Here is an 18,272-nt window from a genome sequence, read left to right as displayed (position 1 = left end):
CAGGGAATGGCAAGGTACTATAGAGATGAGGGAGCTAATAGAAAAACTACGGTGACACAGAGACTGGCGGGAACATTACGGAGACACAGATGCTGATGGGAGCAAGGCAGGGACACAGGAGCAGAGTAGGTACCGCAGAGAAACAGGAACTGAAGGAGACACGGCAGGAACCCAGGAAACAGGCAAGGCACTGTAGAGAAAAGAAGAAACCCAAGGTCAGAGGGCAAGGAATGCACAGAGACCACGGGCGTCCAGAAGCACTTGATTGCACAAAAGAACATCAGGCACTGAGGAGCGGAAGGTAGCGGTTTACATACCAGCGTGGGAGACACTTCCGGGTTACAGTCCTCCAGGATGATGGAGAGGATGGGAAGGAGCGCCAGCAGGGGAATTAGAGTGTCAGGACTCAGATTTTTTACCTTTTGTGCGTTACTGCCCTTTTCCAAGATGGCGTCCTTGGTCTCATGTGCACTGTGTCTTCCTGCTATAAAACTCCACCCCAGCCTTCAGTCTGTGCTAGAGTATTCTGCCTTGCATCCAGCTCCTGACCTCTGATTACTCCCTGGCTATACACCTGCTCCTGTGAACCTGTGTGGTGATCCTGCTACTCTGCTCTGAGTTCCTGCTGCATACACAAGTTTCCAGTAATCCTTCTTCATCTGCTGCTTGTGTTTACTTCCACCTGCATTTGCTGGACATGTAAGCTGTTTCTGCTCTGCAAAAACCTGAGACTATTAACCAGGCCTCCCTGGTTGAGCTAAGATATGATTTGAACTGCCTATAAGCATATCTATCTCTGTCTGGACTAAGACAAGGATTTATTCGTGTCAAGTATCCTCAAGAATAACTGTGCTTCATAGACTTTCTGCTTGATTGCATTTTGCTCTGAAGTTTCCTATAGACTGCTAAGCTGCGTTTATTATTTGCACCAAGTGTTGTGGACTTGAGTTTCTCTCTGCACCTGTTTGAATCACTGTGTGATAATATAGACTTTACCACTTATAAAACTGTGTCCTGTAGTTGTCTTGTTCCACGCAAAGAGTCTCCTGACTTATCCCCTATAATTATTACAGGATACTCTAGCCTAAAAAAAAAAAAAGGAGACTGCTGGAACAATGACTGCAGAAAGCAGATTAGAGCAGGTGTTTTCCATAATTAGATCACTGCAGAAAGATGTGGAAGGTCTGCAAAAGAAGTTTGGAAGCTTTGAACTCAATCAACAAGTGTTTGGACAGACTTTGCAGGACTTGAGCAACCGCATGGCAGCCCAGGAAAACAAACTTGCTGGCATAGAGTCCCAGTATGGATGGGCTTTTCAGGACATAAGCACGCAAATAGCTGCACAAGTGACTTTACCGTCTGGGCAACCGCCACCAGCTAGCCCACCAAAGTTGCCCCCATTCAGATTTAATGGTGATTGCGCCAAATTTCGTGGCTTTGTGAATCAATGTATGCTATATTTTGATGTGCATGCTGACCATTTTCCTACTGATAGATCCAAAGTATAGTGTGCAATGCTACTGACCTCACGAGTGCTCGCCTGGGCGAATCCGATGATTGAGTCTCGTGACCCACGGTTAAATGACTTGGATGATTTCTTGGCCGCTATGGCATTAATGTTTGATGACCCTAATTGCCGTGCAACCGCTGTATCTGCTTTGTTGTCTTTACGCCAGGCTAAACGTTCTGTTATTGAGTATGCCACTGAATTCAGGAGATTGGCGGTAGATACCAATTGGGACAGTTATGCACAATTGCCTATTTTTAAAAGGGGTCTGTCTAGTATTGTAAAAGATGAACTAGCCCGCTCTGAGTCACCACAAGAGCTAGAGACATTTATACAGCATTGTGTGCGCATAGACATTCGCCTTACTGAGCGTAGGCAGGAGAAATTTGCTACATATAACCGTGTTTCGAACTTTTCCCTTCCTTCTAAAGAGCCTGCAGGTAAAACCTCTCGGGAGGTGGAGGAGGTGCCCATGCAAATTGATTCCGCTCAGAGGCACGAGATCAATGAGCGCCGGGAGCATCGCCTTCATGAAAGTCTATGTTTCTACTGCGGCCAGTCTGACCACTTCTTGATCAATTGTCCTAAGTGTCCTAGACGGCCTAACAAGTTGCTAGCAGCAATAGGGGAGTATGACAACTGTGATGATGAATCTGACATCTCTGAATGTAGCCTGCCTTTAAACGCTGTATTCCATTCACTTTCTATGACTTCACCCCCCAAGGAGCTGAAGGAAAAGAACTCTCACTGTTCTCTCCCTATTAAGATCCTGTGTTCAGGACAGTGGATTTCCAGTTCAGCTATGATTGACTCTGGTGCAGGTGGCAATTTCATGGATATTGCATTTGCCAAGGAACATGGTATTAAAATTCAGCAAAAAGCCTCTCCAATTACCATGGAAACAGTGGATGGGTCACCTTTAATCTCTGGGCCTGTGGATCAGGAGACCGTACCCCTTGAAATTTTGTTGGAGCCTAATCATCAGGAGCAACTTTTTTTCTTGCTAATTTCTTCTCCTCATTTTCCTGTGATTTTAGGCATTCCTTGGTTGCGTTCTCAGAACCCAATTATCAACTGGGAGACCAAGGAGATTATCTTCCCAACAAGGAGCAACTCAGCGTTAACAGAAGCTGTCCCTGAGTCCATGACTACGGAACCACATGTACAGGTATTTTCTTTACCTCCAGCTTATAAAGAGTTCTCTGACATCTGTGACAAGAAGAATGCAGATCAGCTTCCTCCACACAGGCATTATGACTGTCTCATTGAGCTGCTTCCCTGGGCAGCCATTCCTTTTGGTAACGTATACCCTTTGGCGGCACCTGAGTTTCAAGCCTTAAAAGAGTATATTCATGAAAATCTGGCCAAAGGCTTCATACGTCCTTCTTCCTCACCAGCAGGGGCACCTATCTGTTTTTGTAAAGAAGAAGGATGGGACCCTGAGACCCTGTGTTGACTATCAAGAACTCAATAAGGTAACCGTACGAAACCGTTACCCTTTGCCTCTGATTCCCGAATTACTGGAAAGAGTCCGCCATGCTAAGGTGTTCTCTAAACTGGATCTTCGTGGGGCTTATAATTTGGTGCGTATTCGTCCAGGGGATGAGTGGAAGACAGCATTCAGATGCCGGTATGGACACTTTGAATCTCTTGTGATGCCCTTCGGGCTTTGTAACGCCCCTGCAACATTTCAACACCTTGCTAATGACATTTTCAGAGATTTGTTGGACCAGTTTGTAGTGATCTATTTGGATGATATACTAATCTTTTCTGACTCTCTACAGGAACATGAAGAACATGTCAAAGCTGTTTTAAGACGTCTGAAAGAGAACCATCTGTATATTAAGCCAGAGAAATGCGAGTTCCATCGTTCGGAGATACAGTTCTTAGGTTATATCATCTCTCCCCAGGGGCTGAACATGGAATCTGGTAAGATTCAGGCTATCCTTGACTGGCCGGTACCCAAGAACGTTAAGGAGGTCCAACGTTTTATTGGTTTTGCAAATTTCTACAGACGCTTCATTCAAAATTTTTCTGATATTGTCCGTCCCATTACTTCCTTGACAAAGAAGGAAAAGCCCTTTAAGTGGTCATCACAGGCTCAAGAAGCTTTTGATTGGCTTAAGATCTGTTTCACATCAGCACCGTTGTTGATACACCCAAATCCAACACTTCCTTTCATTGTGGAGGTGGACGCTTCTGATAATGCTTTGGGGGCTATTCTCTCCCAAAGAACTGGAGAGAAGGGTCTGCTACATCCTTGTGCTTTCTTTTCCCGTAGACTAACCTCAGCAGAGAAGAATTACGACGTGGGAGACAAGGAATTGCTGGCTATTATTGCGGCTTTCAAGGAATGGAGGCATCATCTGCAAGGAGCTGCACAACAGATCATAGTGCTAACTGACCATCGCAATTTAGAGTTCCTTAGATCCGCTAGATGTCTTTCTCCTCGTCAGGCTCGTTGGAACTTATATTTAAATCAATTTCACTTTGTTATCTCGTACCGTCCAGGTTCTTGTAATGGGAAGGCTGATGCTTTATCCCGAATCCATGCTGCGGATTCTGTACCTGGAGCCCCATCCAAGACCACTCTATCTGATGCCAATTTCATCGGAGTTATCCACGATCAGGACTTGTGGAAGGAGTGCAGGGAGGCCTATGAAGGTGATGTATTTCTGGCCAACCCACCTGTGGATATTAATCTTGTCTTTAAGGGTGGCATGTGGTTCAGAGATCGATGTATCTACGTCCCGGAGGTCGTCCGTCTGCAGATCCTCAAGTTGGTACATGACTCCAAGTTGGCTGGTCACAGGGGGGTACAGAAGACACAAGAGTTACTGAGCCGATTCTTCTGGTGGCCAACTTGCCTGAAGGATACCAAGGACTATGTTCTCTCTTGCGAGGTATGTGCCCATTACAAGACTCCTCATGTGGCACCTACGGGTCTTCTACAACCATTACCTGTTCCGTCCCGCCCTTGGGGGTCTATATCAATGGACTTTATTGTGGAGCTGCCTACATCAGGGGGCATGAATACAATCATGGTGGTAGTTGATCGCCTGACTAAAGCTGCTCATTTTGTTCCGTGCACCGGCCTCCCCTCAGCTAAAGATACAGTGAACTTGATTATACAGAATGTCTTTCGGTTGCACGGGGTTCCGGATGAGATCATCTCTGACTGTGGAGTACAGTTCACTTCAAGATTCTGGAAGGGGTTTTGCTCTGCACTCAATATTAATGTCTGTCTCTCTTCTGCTTACCATCCCCAGACAAATGGTCAGACTGAGCGTACCAACCAGACGCTGGAACAATATCTAAGATGCTATGTCAGCCATCTCCAGGATGATTGGTTGGAGTTGTTGCCGTTAGCCGAATTTTCATATAATATTTCTCAGAGCGCCTCCACTAAATTTACACCTTTCTTTGCCAATTTGGGTTATCATCCGTGTATTTTACCTAGGTCTCCAATTAATTCTCCAGTTCTGGCAGTGGAGGAAAGGCTGACTGCGATGAGACAAAATCTGGAGGTTCTGAAGGAATCCCTGACCACAGCTCAAGAACGTTATAAGAGATCGGCTGATAGATTCCGTAAACCTGCACCCATGTTCAAGGTTGGAGATTCCGTGTGGTTAGCAACTAAGAATCTGAAGTTAAACGTTCCTTCACAAAAACTTGGACAGAAATTCATTGGCCCTTTCAAGATCAACGTTATTGTGAGCTCTGTGGCCTGCCGGCTGAAGCTGCCTAGGACTATGAAGGTACACCCAGTTTTTCATGTATCTTTACTAAAGCCTGTATCTCCTAATACATTCCAGGGACGTGTTGTGCCACCTCCGCAGCCTGTGGTGATTGATGGGCAAGAACAATTTGTGGTGGAGGAAATTATTGATTCCAGGATTCGCAGGAATCGGCTCCAATATCTGATAAGATGGCAGGGATATCTCCCTGAGGAAGACTCTTGGGAACCTGTGGTAAACATCAATGCCCAACAGAAGATTTCTCATTTTCATCAGAGATTCCCTGAGAAACCAGGTCCAGGATCATCCTGAGGCCACTTCTAAGGAGGAAGTAATGTCAGGACTCTGAACATTTTTTACCTTTTGTGCATTACTGCCCTTTTCCAAGATGGCATCCTTGGTCTCATGTGCACTGTGTCTTCCTGCTATAAAACTCCACCCCAGCCTTCAGTCTATGCTAGAGTATTCTGCCTTGCATCCAGCTCCTGACCTCTGATTACTCCCTGGCTATACACCTGCTCCTGTGAACCTGTGTGGTGATCCTGCTACTCTGCTGTGAGTTCCTGCTGCATACACAGGTTTCCAGTAATCCTTCTTCATCTGCTGCTTGTGTTTACTTCCACCTGCATTTGCTGGACATGTAAGCTGTTTCTGCTCTGCAAAAACCTGAGACTATTAAGCAGGCCTCCCTGGTTGAACTAAGATATGATTTGAACTGCCTATAAGCATATCTATCTGTGTCTGGACTAAGACAAGGATTTATTCATGTCAAGTATTCTAAAGAATAACTGTGCTTCATAGACTTTCTGCTTGATTGCATTTTGCTCTGAAGTTTCCTATAGACTGCTAAGCTGCATTTATTATTTGCACCAAGTGTTGTGGACTTGAGTTTCTCTCTGCACCTGTTTGAATCACTGTGTGATAATATAGACTTTACCACTTATAAAACTGTGTCCTGTAGTTGTCGTGTGCCACGCAAAGAGTCTCCTGAGTTATCCCCTATAATTATTAAATAGAGGTGCCCACGCGCAGAGCTGATTGCGGTGTGCGCGCGCACCCGACCTGGTGCAGAAGCCGGGAGCAAGCGTTGGAGGGAAGACGCTTCAGCAGAGGAGCCGCGCCTGGACGCCGAGGACAGGTAAGTATGACAGGACGCGGGGAGCGGCAGCGGCATGACAGTACCTCCGTCTTTACGGCCGTTCTTTTTAAGACTGGAAAGAAACCTGGACAAAATACAAGGAGCTTGAATGTTCTCTCGAGTGTTATGGTTCTCAATGGCAAGAGAACATAGCCCAGCAAATATAAGAACTAGCTCTTGGAAGGATGGAAACTAAACTGACCATGAACTAAACCTGCCGCACAACTAACAGTAGCCGGGTAGCGTAGCCTGCGTATTATCCCTAGACGCCCAGCGCCAGCCGGAGGACTAACTAATCCTGGCAGAGGAAAATATAGTCCTGGCTCACCTCTAGAGAAATTTCCCCGAAAGGCAGACAGAGGCCCCCACAAATATTGGCGGTGATTTTAGATGAAATGACAAACGTAGTATGAAAATAGGTTTAGCAAAATTGAGGTCCGCTTACTAGATAGCAGGAAGACAGAAAGGGCACTTTCATGGTCAGCTGAAAACACTATCAAAACGCCATCCTGAAATTACTTTAAGACTCTAGTATTAACTCATAACATCAGAGTGGCAATTTCAGATCACAAGAGCTTTCCAGACACAGAAACGAAACTACAGCTGTGAACTGGAACAAAATGCAAAAACAAACAAGGACTAAAGTCCAACTTAGCTGGGAGTTGTCTAGCAGCAGGAACATGCACAGAAAGGCTTCTGATTACAATGTTGACCGGCATGGAAGTGACAGAGGAGCAAGGCTAAATAGCGACTCCCACATCCTGATGGAAACAGGTGAACAGAGAGGATGATGCACACCAGTTCAATTCCACCAGTGGCCACCAGGGGAGCCCAAAATCCAATTTCACAACAGTACCCCCCCCTCAAGGAGAGGGCACCGAACCCTCACCAGAACCACCAGGGCGATCAGGATGAGCCCTATGAAAGGCACGGACCAAATCGGAGGCATGAACATCAGAGGCAGTCACCCAAGAATTATCCTCCTGACCGTATCCCTTCCATTTGACCAGATACTGGAGTTTCCGTCTGGAAACACGGGAGTCCAAGATTTTTTCCACAACGTACTCCAACTCGCCCTCAACCAACACCGGAGCAGGAGGCTCAACGGAAGGCACAACCGGTACCTCATACCTGCGCAATAATGACCGATGAAAAACATTATGAATAGAAAAAGATGCAGGGAGGTCCAAACGGAAGGACACAGGGTTAAGAATCTCCAATATCTTGTACGGGCCGATGAACCGAGGCTTGGGAGAAGAAACCCTCATAGGGACAAAACGAGAAGGCAACCACACCAAGTCCCCAACACAAAGCCGAGGACCAACCCGACGCCGGCGGTTGGCAAAAAGCTGAGTCCTCTCCTGGGACAACTTCAAATTGTCCACTACCTGCCCCCAAATCTGATGCAACCTCTCCACCACAGCATCCACTCCAGGACAATCCGAAGATTCCACCTGACCAGAAGAAAATCGAGGATGAAACCCCGAATTACAGAAAAAGGGAGACACCAAGGTGGCAGAGCTGGCCCGATTATTGAGGGCAAACTCCGCTAAAGGCAAAAAAGCAACCCAATCATCCTGATCTGCAGACACAAAACACCTCAAATATGTCTCCAAGGTCTGATTCGTCCGCTCGGTCTGGCCATTAGTCTGAGGATGGAAAGCAGATGAGAAAGACAAATCTATGCCCATCCTAGCACAGAATGCTCGCCAAAATCTAGACACGAATTGGGTACCTCTGTCAGAAACGATATTCTCCGGAATACCATGCAAACGGACCACATTTTGAAAAAACAGAGGAACCAACTCGGAAGAAGAAGGCAACTTAGGCAGGGGAACCAAATGGACCATCTTAGAGAAACGATCACACACCACCCAGATGACAGACATCTTCTGAGAAACAGGAAGATCCGAAATAAAATCCATCGAGATGTGCGTCCAGGGCCTCTTCGGGATAGGCAAGGGCAACAACAATCCACTAGCCCGAGAACAACAAGGCTTGGCCCGAGCACAAACGTCACAAGACTGCACGAAGCCTCGCACATCTCGAGACAGGGAAGGCCACCAGAAGGACCTTGCCACCAAATCCCTGGTACCAAAGATTCCAGGATGACCTGCCAACGCAGAAGAATGAACCTCAGAAATGACTTTACTGGTCCAATCATCAGGAACAAACAGTCTACCAGGTGGGCAACGATCAGGTCTATCCGCCTGAAACTCCTGCAAGGCCCGCCGCAGGTCTGGAGAAACGGCAGACAATATCACTCCATCCTTAAGGATACCTGTAGGTTCAGAATTACCAGGGGAGTCAGGCTCAAAACTCCTAGAAAGGGCATCCGCCTTAACATTCTTAGAACCCGGCAGGTAGGACACCACAAAATTAAACCGAGAGAAAAACAACGACCAGCGCGCCTGTCTAGGATTCAGGCGTCTGGCGGACTCAAGATAAATTAGATTTTTGTGGTCAGTCAATACCACCACCTGATGTCTAGCCCCCTCAATCCAATGACGCCACTCCTCAAAAGCCCACTTCATGGCCAAAAGCTCCCGATTCCCAACATCATAATTCCGCTCGGCGGGCGAAAATTTACGTGAGAAAAAAGCACAAGGTCTCATCACGGAGCAATCGGAACTTCTCTGCGACAAAACCGCCCCAGCTCCGATTTCAGAAGCGTCGACCTCAACCTGAAAAGGAAGAGCAACATCAGGCTGACGCAGCACAGGGGCGGAAGAAAAGCGGCGCTTAAGCTCCCGAAAGGCCTCCACAGCAGCAGGGGACCAATCAGCAACATCAGCACCCTTCTTAGTCAAATCAGTCAATGGTTTAACAACATCAGAAAAACCAGCAATAAATCGACGATAAAAGTTAGCAAAGCCCAAAAATTTCTGAAGACTCTTAAGAGAAGAGGGTTGCGTCCAATCACAAATAGCCTGAACCTTGACAGGATCCATCTCGATGGAAGAGGGGGAAAAAATATATCCCAAAAAGGAAATCTTTTGAACCCCAAAAACGCACTTAGAACCCTTCACACACAAGGAATTAGACCGCAAAACCTGAAAAACCCTCCTGACCTGCTGGACATGAGAGTCCCAGTCATCCGAAAAAATCAAAATATCATCCAGATACACAATCATAAATTTATCCAAATAATCACGGAAAATGTCATGCATAAAGGACTGAAAGACTGAAGGGGCATTTGAAAGACCAAAAGGCATCACCAAATACTCAAAGTGGCCCTCGGGCGTATTAAATGCGGTTTTCCACTCATCCCCCTGCTTAATTCGCACCAAATTATATGCCCCACGGAGATCTATCTTAGAGAACCACTTGGCCCCCTTTATGCGAGCAAACAAATCAGTCAGCAGTGGCAACGGATATTGATATTTAACCGTGATCTTATTCAAAAGCCGATAATCAATGCACGGCCTCAAAGAGCCATCTTTCTTAGCCACAAAGAAAAAACCGGCTCCTAAGGGAGATGACGAAGGACGAATATGTCCCTTTTCCAAGGACTCCTTTATATATTCTCGCATAGCAGCATGTTCAGGCACAGACAGATTAAATAAACGACCCTTAGGGTATTTACTACCCGGAATCAAATCTATGGCACAATCGCACTCCCGGTGCGGAGGTAATGAACCAAGCTTAGGTTCTTCAAAAACGTCATGATATTCAGTCAAGAATTCAGGAATCTCAGAGGGAATAGATGATGAAATGGAAACCACAGGTACGTCCCCATGCGTCCCCTTACATCCCCAGCTTAACACAGACATAGCTTTCCAGTCAAGGACTGGGTTATGAGATTGCAGCCATGGCAATCCAAGCACCAACACATCATGTAGGTTATACAGCACAAGAAAGCGAATAATCTCCTGGTGATCCGGATTAATCCGCATAGTTACTTGTGTCCAGTATTGTGGTTTATTGCTAGCCAATGGGGTGGAGTCAATCCCCTTCAGGGGTATAGGAGTTTCAAGAGGCTCCAAATCATACCCACAGCGTTTGGCAAAGGACCAATCCATAAGACTCAAAGCGGCGCCAGAGTCGACATAGGCATCCGCGGTAATAGATGATAAAGAACAAATCAGGGTCACAGATAGAATAAACTTAGACTGTAAAATGCCAATTGAAACAGACTTATCAAGCTTCTTAGTACGCTTAGAGCATGCTGATATAACATGAGTTGAATCACCGCAATAGAAGCACAACCCATTTTTTCGTCTAAAATTCTGCCGTTCACTTCTGGACAGAATTCTATCACATTGCATATTCTCTGGCGTCTTCTCAGTAGACACCGCCAAATGGTGCACAGGTTTGCGCTCCCGCAGACGCCTATCGATCTGGATAGCCATTGTCATGGACTCATTCAGACCCGCAGGCACAGGGAACCCCACCATAACATCCTTAATGGCATCAGAGAGACCCTCTCTGAAATTCGCCGCCAGGGCGCACTCATTCCACTGAGTAAGCACAGCCCATTTACGGAATTTCTGGCAGTATATTTCAGCTTCGTCTTGCCCCTGAGATAGGGACATCAAGGCCTTTTCCGCCTGAAGTTCTAACTGAGGTTCCTCATAAAGCAACCCCAAGGCCAGAAAAAACGCATCCACATTGAGCAACGCAGGATCCCCTGGAGCCAATGCAAAAGCCCAATCCTGAGGGTCGCCCCGGAGCAAGGAAATCACAATCCTGACCTGCTGAGCAGGATCTCCAGCAGAGCGAGATTTCAGGGACAAAAACAACTTGCAATTATTTTTGAAATTTTGAAAGCAAGATCTATTCCCCGAGAAAAATTCAGGCAAAGGAATTCTAGGTTCAGATATAGGAACATGAACAACAAAATCTTGTAAATTTTGAACTTTCGTGGTGAGATTATTCAAACCTGCAGCTAAACTCTGAATATCCATTTTAAACAGGTGAACACAGAGCCATTCCAGGATTAGAAGGAGAGAGAGAGAGAAAGGCTGCAATATAGGCAGACTTGCAAGAGATTCAATTACAAGCACACTCAGAACTGAAGGGAAAAAAAAAAAAAAAAAATCTTCAGCAGACTTCTCTTTTCTCTCCTTTCTCTGTCAATTAATTTAACCCTTTGTTGGCCGGTCAAACTGTTATGGTTCTCAATGGCAAGAGAACATAGCCCAGCAAATATAAGAACTAGCTCTTGGAAGGATGGAAACTAAACTGACCATGAACTAAACCTGCCGCACAACTAACAGTAGCCGGGTAGCGTAGCCTGCGTATTATCCCTAGACGCCCAGCGCCAGCCGGAGGACTAACTAATCCTGGCAGAGGAAAATATAGTCCTGGCTCACCTCTAGAGAAATTTCCCCGAAAGGCAGACAGAGGCCCCCACAAATATTGGCGGTGATTTTAGATGAAATGACAAACGTAGTATGAAAATAGGTTTAGCAAAATTGAGGTCCGCTTACTAGATAGCAGGAAGACAGAAAGGGCACTTTCATGGTCAGCTGAAAACACTATCAAAACGCCATCCTGAAATTACTTTAAGACTCTAGTATTAACTCATAACATCAGAGTGGCAATTTCAGATCACAAGAGCTTTCCAGACACAGAAACGAAACTACAGCTGTGAACTGGAACAAAATGCAAAAACAAACAAGGACTAAAGTCCAACTTAGCTGGGAGTTGTCTAGCAGCAGGAACATGCACAGAAAGGCTTCTGATTACAATGTTGACCGGCATGGAAGTGACAGAGGAGCAAGGCTAAATAGCGACTCCCACATCCTGATGGAAACAGGTGAACAGAGAGGATGATGCACACCAGTTCAATTCCACCAGTGGCCACCAGGGGAGCCCAAAATCCAATTTCACAACGCTCGAGGCTCCCAGGACCTCTCCTCAGGACCAAAACCCTTCCAGTCAACTAAAAACAAAGTTCTCCCTCTAAGTTTTTTCATGGCTAAAATGTCCTTAACTTCAAAGACATCATCCTCGGAAATAGGCGAAGGAGAACAAAGGGTAGAAGCATGAAACTGATTGAAAATTACCGGCTTAAGGAGAGACACATGAAAAGAATTAGAAATACGAAGAGAGGCAGGTAACTTAAGTTTGTAAGAAACATCATTAATACGAGACAGAACCTCGAATGGACCAATATAGCAAGGACCCAGCTTATGTGAAGGGATTTTGAGATGGATAAATTTGGAAGAAACCCAGACCTTGTCCCCAGGATGGAATATAGGAGAATCGAGATGTCTTTTATCCGCATGTCTCTTCATCCTAACTTGAGCCAACTCGAGAGCGGACTTGGTCTCCTGCCAGACCCTGGAGAACTCTCTAGACAGAAGGTCAGCCGCTGGTACAGTAGAGACAGAAGGAACCGGAAGAGGAAGACCAGGATGTTGACCGTAGATGATAAAAAATGGAGACTTGTTGGTAGCTTCGCTGGGATGGTTATTGTAGGAAAACAGCCCACTGTAGTAAGTCTGACCAATCATTCTGATGGGTATTGGAAAAATGACGGAGATAGGATACCAACGTCTGATTAATATGTTCCACTTGGCCGTTGGACGGCGGATGGTAGGCCGAAGAAAAGTCAAGCGAGATGTCTATAGATTTACAGAGAGATCTCCAGAAGCGGGCGGTGAACTGGACACCTCGGTCAGAAACAATATGTAAGGGAAGACCATGAAGACGAAAAATATGGTGAACAAAAATCTTTGCCAATTCGGGAGCAGAAGGTAAACCTGGTAGAGCAATGAAATGAGCCATCTTGGAGAAACAATCCATGACTACGAAGATGACGGTGCAACCAGAAGAACGAGGCAGGTCAGTGATGAAGTCCATTGATAAATGTTGCCATGGAGTGGAAGGTACTGATAAAGGATGTAAAAGCCCAGAAGGTAATTGCCTGGGAATCTTATTCTTGGCACAGGAAGGACAAGAGGCGACAAAACTTTGGACATCCTTAGACAACGTTAGCCACCAGTAATAGCGAGAGATCAAACAGAAGGTTTTTTTTAAACCAACATGTCCAGCCAGTTTGGAGGCATGACCCCAAAGTAAGACGCGTTTTCTGTTCTCCTCAGCAACAAAGGTCTTATCCGGAGGCAAAGAGGTGAGAGAGACTGGAGCGACCGTGATGACTCTGGCAGGATCAATGATGTGCGCAGGCTCTTCCTCAGTATCCACCGCCTGGAATGACCTAGACAGAGCGTCAGCTCTGGAGTTTTTATCTCCAGGCAGGAAGCGAAGTTCAAAGTCGAACCTGGCAAAAAACAAGGCTCACCTGCCCTGTCGAGGATTAAGTCTATGCGCAGAACGAATATACACCAGGTTCTTGTGATCCGTGTAGATTACAAAATGATGTAAGGCCCCCTCTAAGAGATACCGCCACCCTTGTAATGCCAACCTGATTGCCAAAAGTTCTTTATCCCCAATGGAATAATTATTTTCTGAGGAGGAGAAAATCTTAGAAAAAAAACCACAGGGCACAAGACGACCAGAAGAGGATTTTTGAGACAGCACAGCTTCGGCTCCAATAGCAGAAGCATCCACTTCGAGGATGAAGGGTTTATTGGCCACAGGACGGTGAAGTACAGGAGTGGAGGCAAAGGCTTGCTTGATGGATCGGAAAGCCTCTTCGGCCTCAGCTGGCCACTGATGAGGGTTGGCACCCTTCCGAATCATGGAGGAGATTGGAGCCAATAGAGAGGAAAAGTGAGGGATAAAATCCAAGAAATCACTGAATTGCTTTCACTCCAAGTGGATGCGGCCAGCTGAGCACGGCTGAAACTTTTCCCGGATCCATACGTAATCCAGCATCAGAAATGATGAAACCCAAGAAGGGTAGGGACGACTGTTCGAAGACACATTTTTCAAGTTTTGCGTACAGCCGATTCTCTCTCAAACGCAGAAGTACTTGCCGTACATCTCTTCTGTGAGTAGACAGATCTGGAGAGAACACATGGATATCGTCCAAGTACACCACTACACAGGTGTAAAGTAGATCCCGAAATACATCATTTACAAACTCCTGGAAGACTGCGGGTGCATTGCATAAGCCGAAGGGCATAACCAAATATTCATAATGGCCGTCTCTGGTATTAACCCCTATACCCCCAAGGGTGGTTTGCACATTAATGACCAGGCCAATTTTTACAATTCTGACCACTGTCCCTTTATGAGGTTATAACTCTGGAACGCTTCAACGGATCCTAGTGATTCTGACACTGTTTTCTCGTGACATATTGTACTTCATGATAGTGGTAAAATTTCTTTGATATTACCTGAGTTTATTTGTGAAAAAAATGGAAATTTGGCGAAAATTTTGCAATTTTCCAACTTTGATTTTTTATGCAATTAAATCACAGAGATATGTCACACAAAATACTTAATAAGTAACATTTCCCACATGTCTACTTTACATCAGCACAATTTTGTGACCAAATTTTTTTTTGTTACGGAGTTATAAGGGTTAAAAGTTGACCAGCAATTTCTCATTTTTACAACACCATTTTTTTTTTAGGGACCACATCTCATTTGAAGTCATTTTGAGGGGTCTATATGATATAAAATAACCAAGTGTGACACCATTCTAAAAACTGCACCCCTCAAGGTTCTCAAAACCACATTCAAGAAGTTTATTAACCCTTCAGGTGTTTCACAGGAATTTTTGGAATGTTTAAAAAAAAATTAACATTTTTTTTTTTCACAAAAAATTTCCTTCAGCTCCAATTTGTTTTATTTTACCAAGGGTAACAGGAGAAAATGGACCACAAAAGTTGTTGTACAATTTGTCCTGAGTACGCTGATACCCCATATGTGGGGGTAAACCACTGTTTGGGTGCATGCCAAGCTCAGAAGGGAAGGAGCGCCATTTGACTTTTCAATGCAAAATTGACTGGAATTGAGATGGGACGCCATGTTGCGTTTGGAGAGCCCCTGATGTGCCTAAACATTGAAACCCCCCAAAAGTGACACCATTTTGGAAAGTAGACCCCCTAAGGAACTCATCTAGATGTGTTGTGAGAGCTTTGAACCCCCAAGTGTTTCACTACAGTTTATAACGCAGAGCCGTGAAAATAAAAATTCTTTTTTATTCCACAAAAAATATTTTTAGCCCCCAGTTTTGTATTTTTCCAAGGGTAACAGTTGAAATTGGACCCCAAATCTTGTTGTCCAATTTGTCCTGAGTAGGCTGATACCCCATATGTGGGGGGAACCACCGTTTGAGCGCATGGCAGAGCTCGGAAGGGAAGGAGCGTCATTTGGAATGCAGACTTAGATGGATTGGTCTGCAGGCGTCACATTGCGTTTGCAGAGCCCCTATTGTACTTAAACAGTAGAAACCCCCCACAAGTGACCTCATATTGGAAAATAGACCCCCCAAGGAACTTATCTAGATGTGTTGTGAGAACTTTGAACCCCCAAGTGTTTCACTACAGTTTATAACGCAGAGCCGTGAAAATAAAAAATCCTTTTTTTTTCCACAAAAATTATATTTTAGCCAACAGTTTTGTATTTTTCCAAGGGTAACAGATGAAATTAGACCCCAAAAGTTGTTGACCAATTTGTCCTGAGTACGCTGATACCCCATATGTGGGGGGGAACCACCGTTTGAGGGCATGGCAGAGCTCGGAAGGGAAGGAGCGTCATTTGGAATGCAGACTTAGATGGATTTGTCTGTAGGCATCACATTGCGTTTTTCAGAGCCCCTAATGTACCTAAACAGTAGAAACCCCCCACAAGTGACCCCATATTGGAAACTAGACCCCCCAAGGAACTTATCTAGATGTGTTGTGAGAACTTTGAACCCCCAAGTGTTTCACTACAGTTTATAACGCAGAGCCGTGAAAATAAAAAAAACCTTTTTTTTCCACAAAAATTATTTTTTAGCCCCCAGTTTTGTATTTTGCCAAGAGTAACAAGAGAAATTGGACCCCAAAAGTTGTTTTCCAATGTGTCCTAAGTATGCTGATACCCCATCTGTTGGAGTAAACCCCTGTTTGGGCGCACGGGAGAGCTCGGAAGGGAAGGAGCACTGTTTTATTTTTTCAATGCAGAATTGGCTGGAATTGAGATCGGACGCCATATCGCGTTTGGAGAGCCCCTGATGTGCCTAAACAGTGGAAACCTCCCAATTATAGCTGAAACCCTAATCCAAACACATACCTAACCCTAATCCCAACGATAACCCTAACCGCAACCCTAGCCCTAACCCTAGCCCTAACCCTAACCCTAATGGGAAAATGGAAATAAATACATTTTTAAAATTTTTTTATTTTTCGCTAACTAAGGGGGTGATGAAGGTGGGTTTGATTTACTTTTATAGCGGGATTTTTTAGCGGATTTTTATGATTGGCAGCCGTCACACACTGAAAGACGCTTTTTATTGCAAAAAATATTTTTTGCGTTACCACATTTTGAGAGCTATAATTTTTCCATATTTTGGTCCACAGAGTCATGTGAGGTCTTGTTGTTTGCGGGACGAGTTGACGTTTTTATTGATAACATTTTCGGGCACATGACATTTTTTGATCACCTTTTATTCTGATTTTTGTGAGGCAGAATGACCAAAAACCAGCTATTTATGAATTTCTTTAGGGGGGGCGTTTATACCGTTCCGCGTTTGGTAAAATGGATAAAGCAGTTTTATTCTTCGGGTCAGTACGATTACAGCGATACCTCATTTATATCATTTTTTTATGTTTTGGCGCTTTTATACGATAAAAACTATTTTATAGAAAAAATAATTATTTTTCCATCGCTTTATTCTGAGGACTATAACTTTTTTCTTTTTTCTTTGATGACGCTGTATGGCAGCTCGTTTTTTGTGGAACAAGATGACGTTTTCAGTGGTACCATGGTTATTTATATCCGTCTTTTTGATCGCGAGTTATTCCACTTTTTGTTTGGCGGTATGATAATAAAGCGTTTTTTGCCTCGTTTTTTTTTACGGTGTTCACTGAAGGGGTAAACTAGTGGGACAATTTTATAGGTTGGGTCATTACGGACACGGCGACACTAAATATGTTTACTTTTATTGTTTTTTTTTTTATTTAGATAAAGAAATGTATTTATAGGAACAATATATTTTTTTTTGGGGGGGGAAATTTTTTTTGGAATTTTTTTTTATTTTTTTTACACATGTGAATATTTTTTTTACACTATAACATTGCCCCGGAGGGGGGCATCATGTTATAGTGTAAGATCGCTGATCTGACACTTTGCTGTGCAGTGTGTCAGATCGGTGATCTGACGTGCACAGCTCCTGGAGGCTTCCCGGCGCCTGCTCTGAGCAGGCGCTGTGAAACCACCTCCCTGCAGGACCCGGATGCTGCAGCCATTTTGGATCCGGGCCTGCTGCAGGGAGGAGGAGGCAAGAGACCCTCGGAGCAACTCGATCACATCGCGTTGCTCCGGGGGTCTCAGGGAAGCCCGCAGGGATCCCCCTCCCTGCGTGATGCTTCCCTATACCGCCGGAACACTGAGATCATGTTTGATCGCAGTGTGCTGGGGGCGGTCCGTGACCACTCTTGGCACATAGTGCCGGATGTCAGCTGTGATAGTCAGCTGACACCCAGCCGCGATGGGCCGTGCTCCCCCCAAGAGCGCGGCCGATCGCATATGATGTACTATCCTGTCGGTGGTCATACGGGCCCACCCCACCTCGACGAGATAGTACGTCCAATGTCAGAAAGGGGTTAAACGCAGTCTTCCACTCGTCACCAGAACGAATACGGATCAAATTATAAGCTCCTCTTAGATCCAATTTGATGAAGATTCGTGCTCTACGCAGACGATTAAAGAGTTACAGAATGAGAGGAAGTGGGTACTTGTTTTTGATCATGATAGCATTGAGGCCCCGGTAATCAATACATGGATGAAGAGAACCATCCTTCTTCTTGACGAAGAAAAAAACAGC

At 45.1% G+C, this 18,272-nt stretch overlaps 1 protein-coding gene across 1 annotated transcript in view; it reads left to right on the top strand.

The window, feature by feature from the left end:
- CD164L2 (CD164 molecule like 2) overlaps positions 1 to 18,272 on the top strand; it is a 447,628-nt gene that overhangs the window by 25,025 nt on the left and 404,331 nt on the right. The gene's annotated exons all lie outside the window — the stretch shown is intronic.

Source organism: Ranitomeya variabilis, chromosome 3 (genome assembly GCF_051348905.1).
Source record: "Ranitomeya variabilis isolate aRanVar5 chromosome 3, aRanVar5.hap1, whole genome shotgun sequence".
Taxonomy (NCBI): domain Eukaryota; kingdom Metazoa; phylum Chordata; class Amphibia; order Anura; family Dendrobatidae; genus Ranitomeya; species Ranitomeya variabilis.
This window is presented reverse-complemented; position numbering and strand designations above follow the sequence as displayed.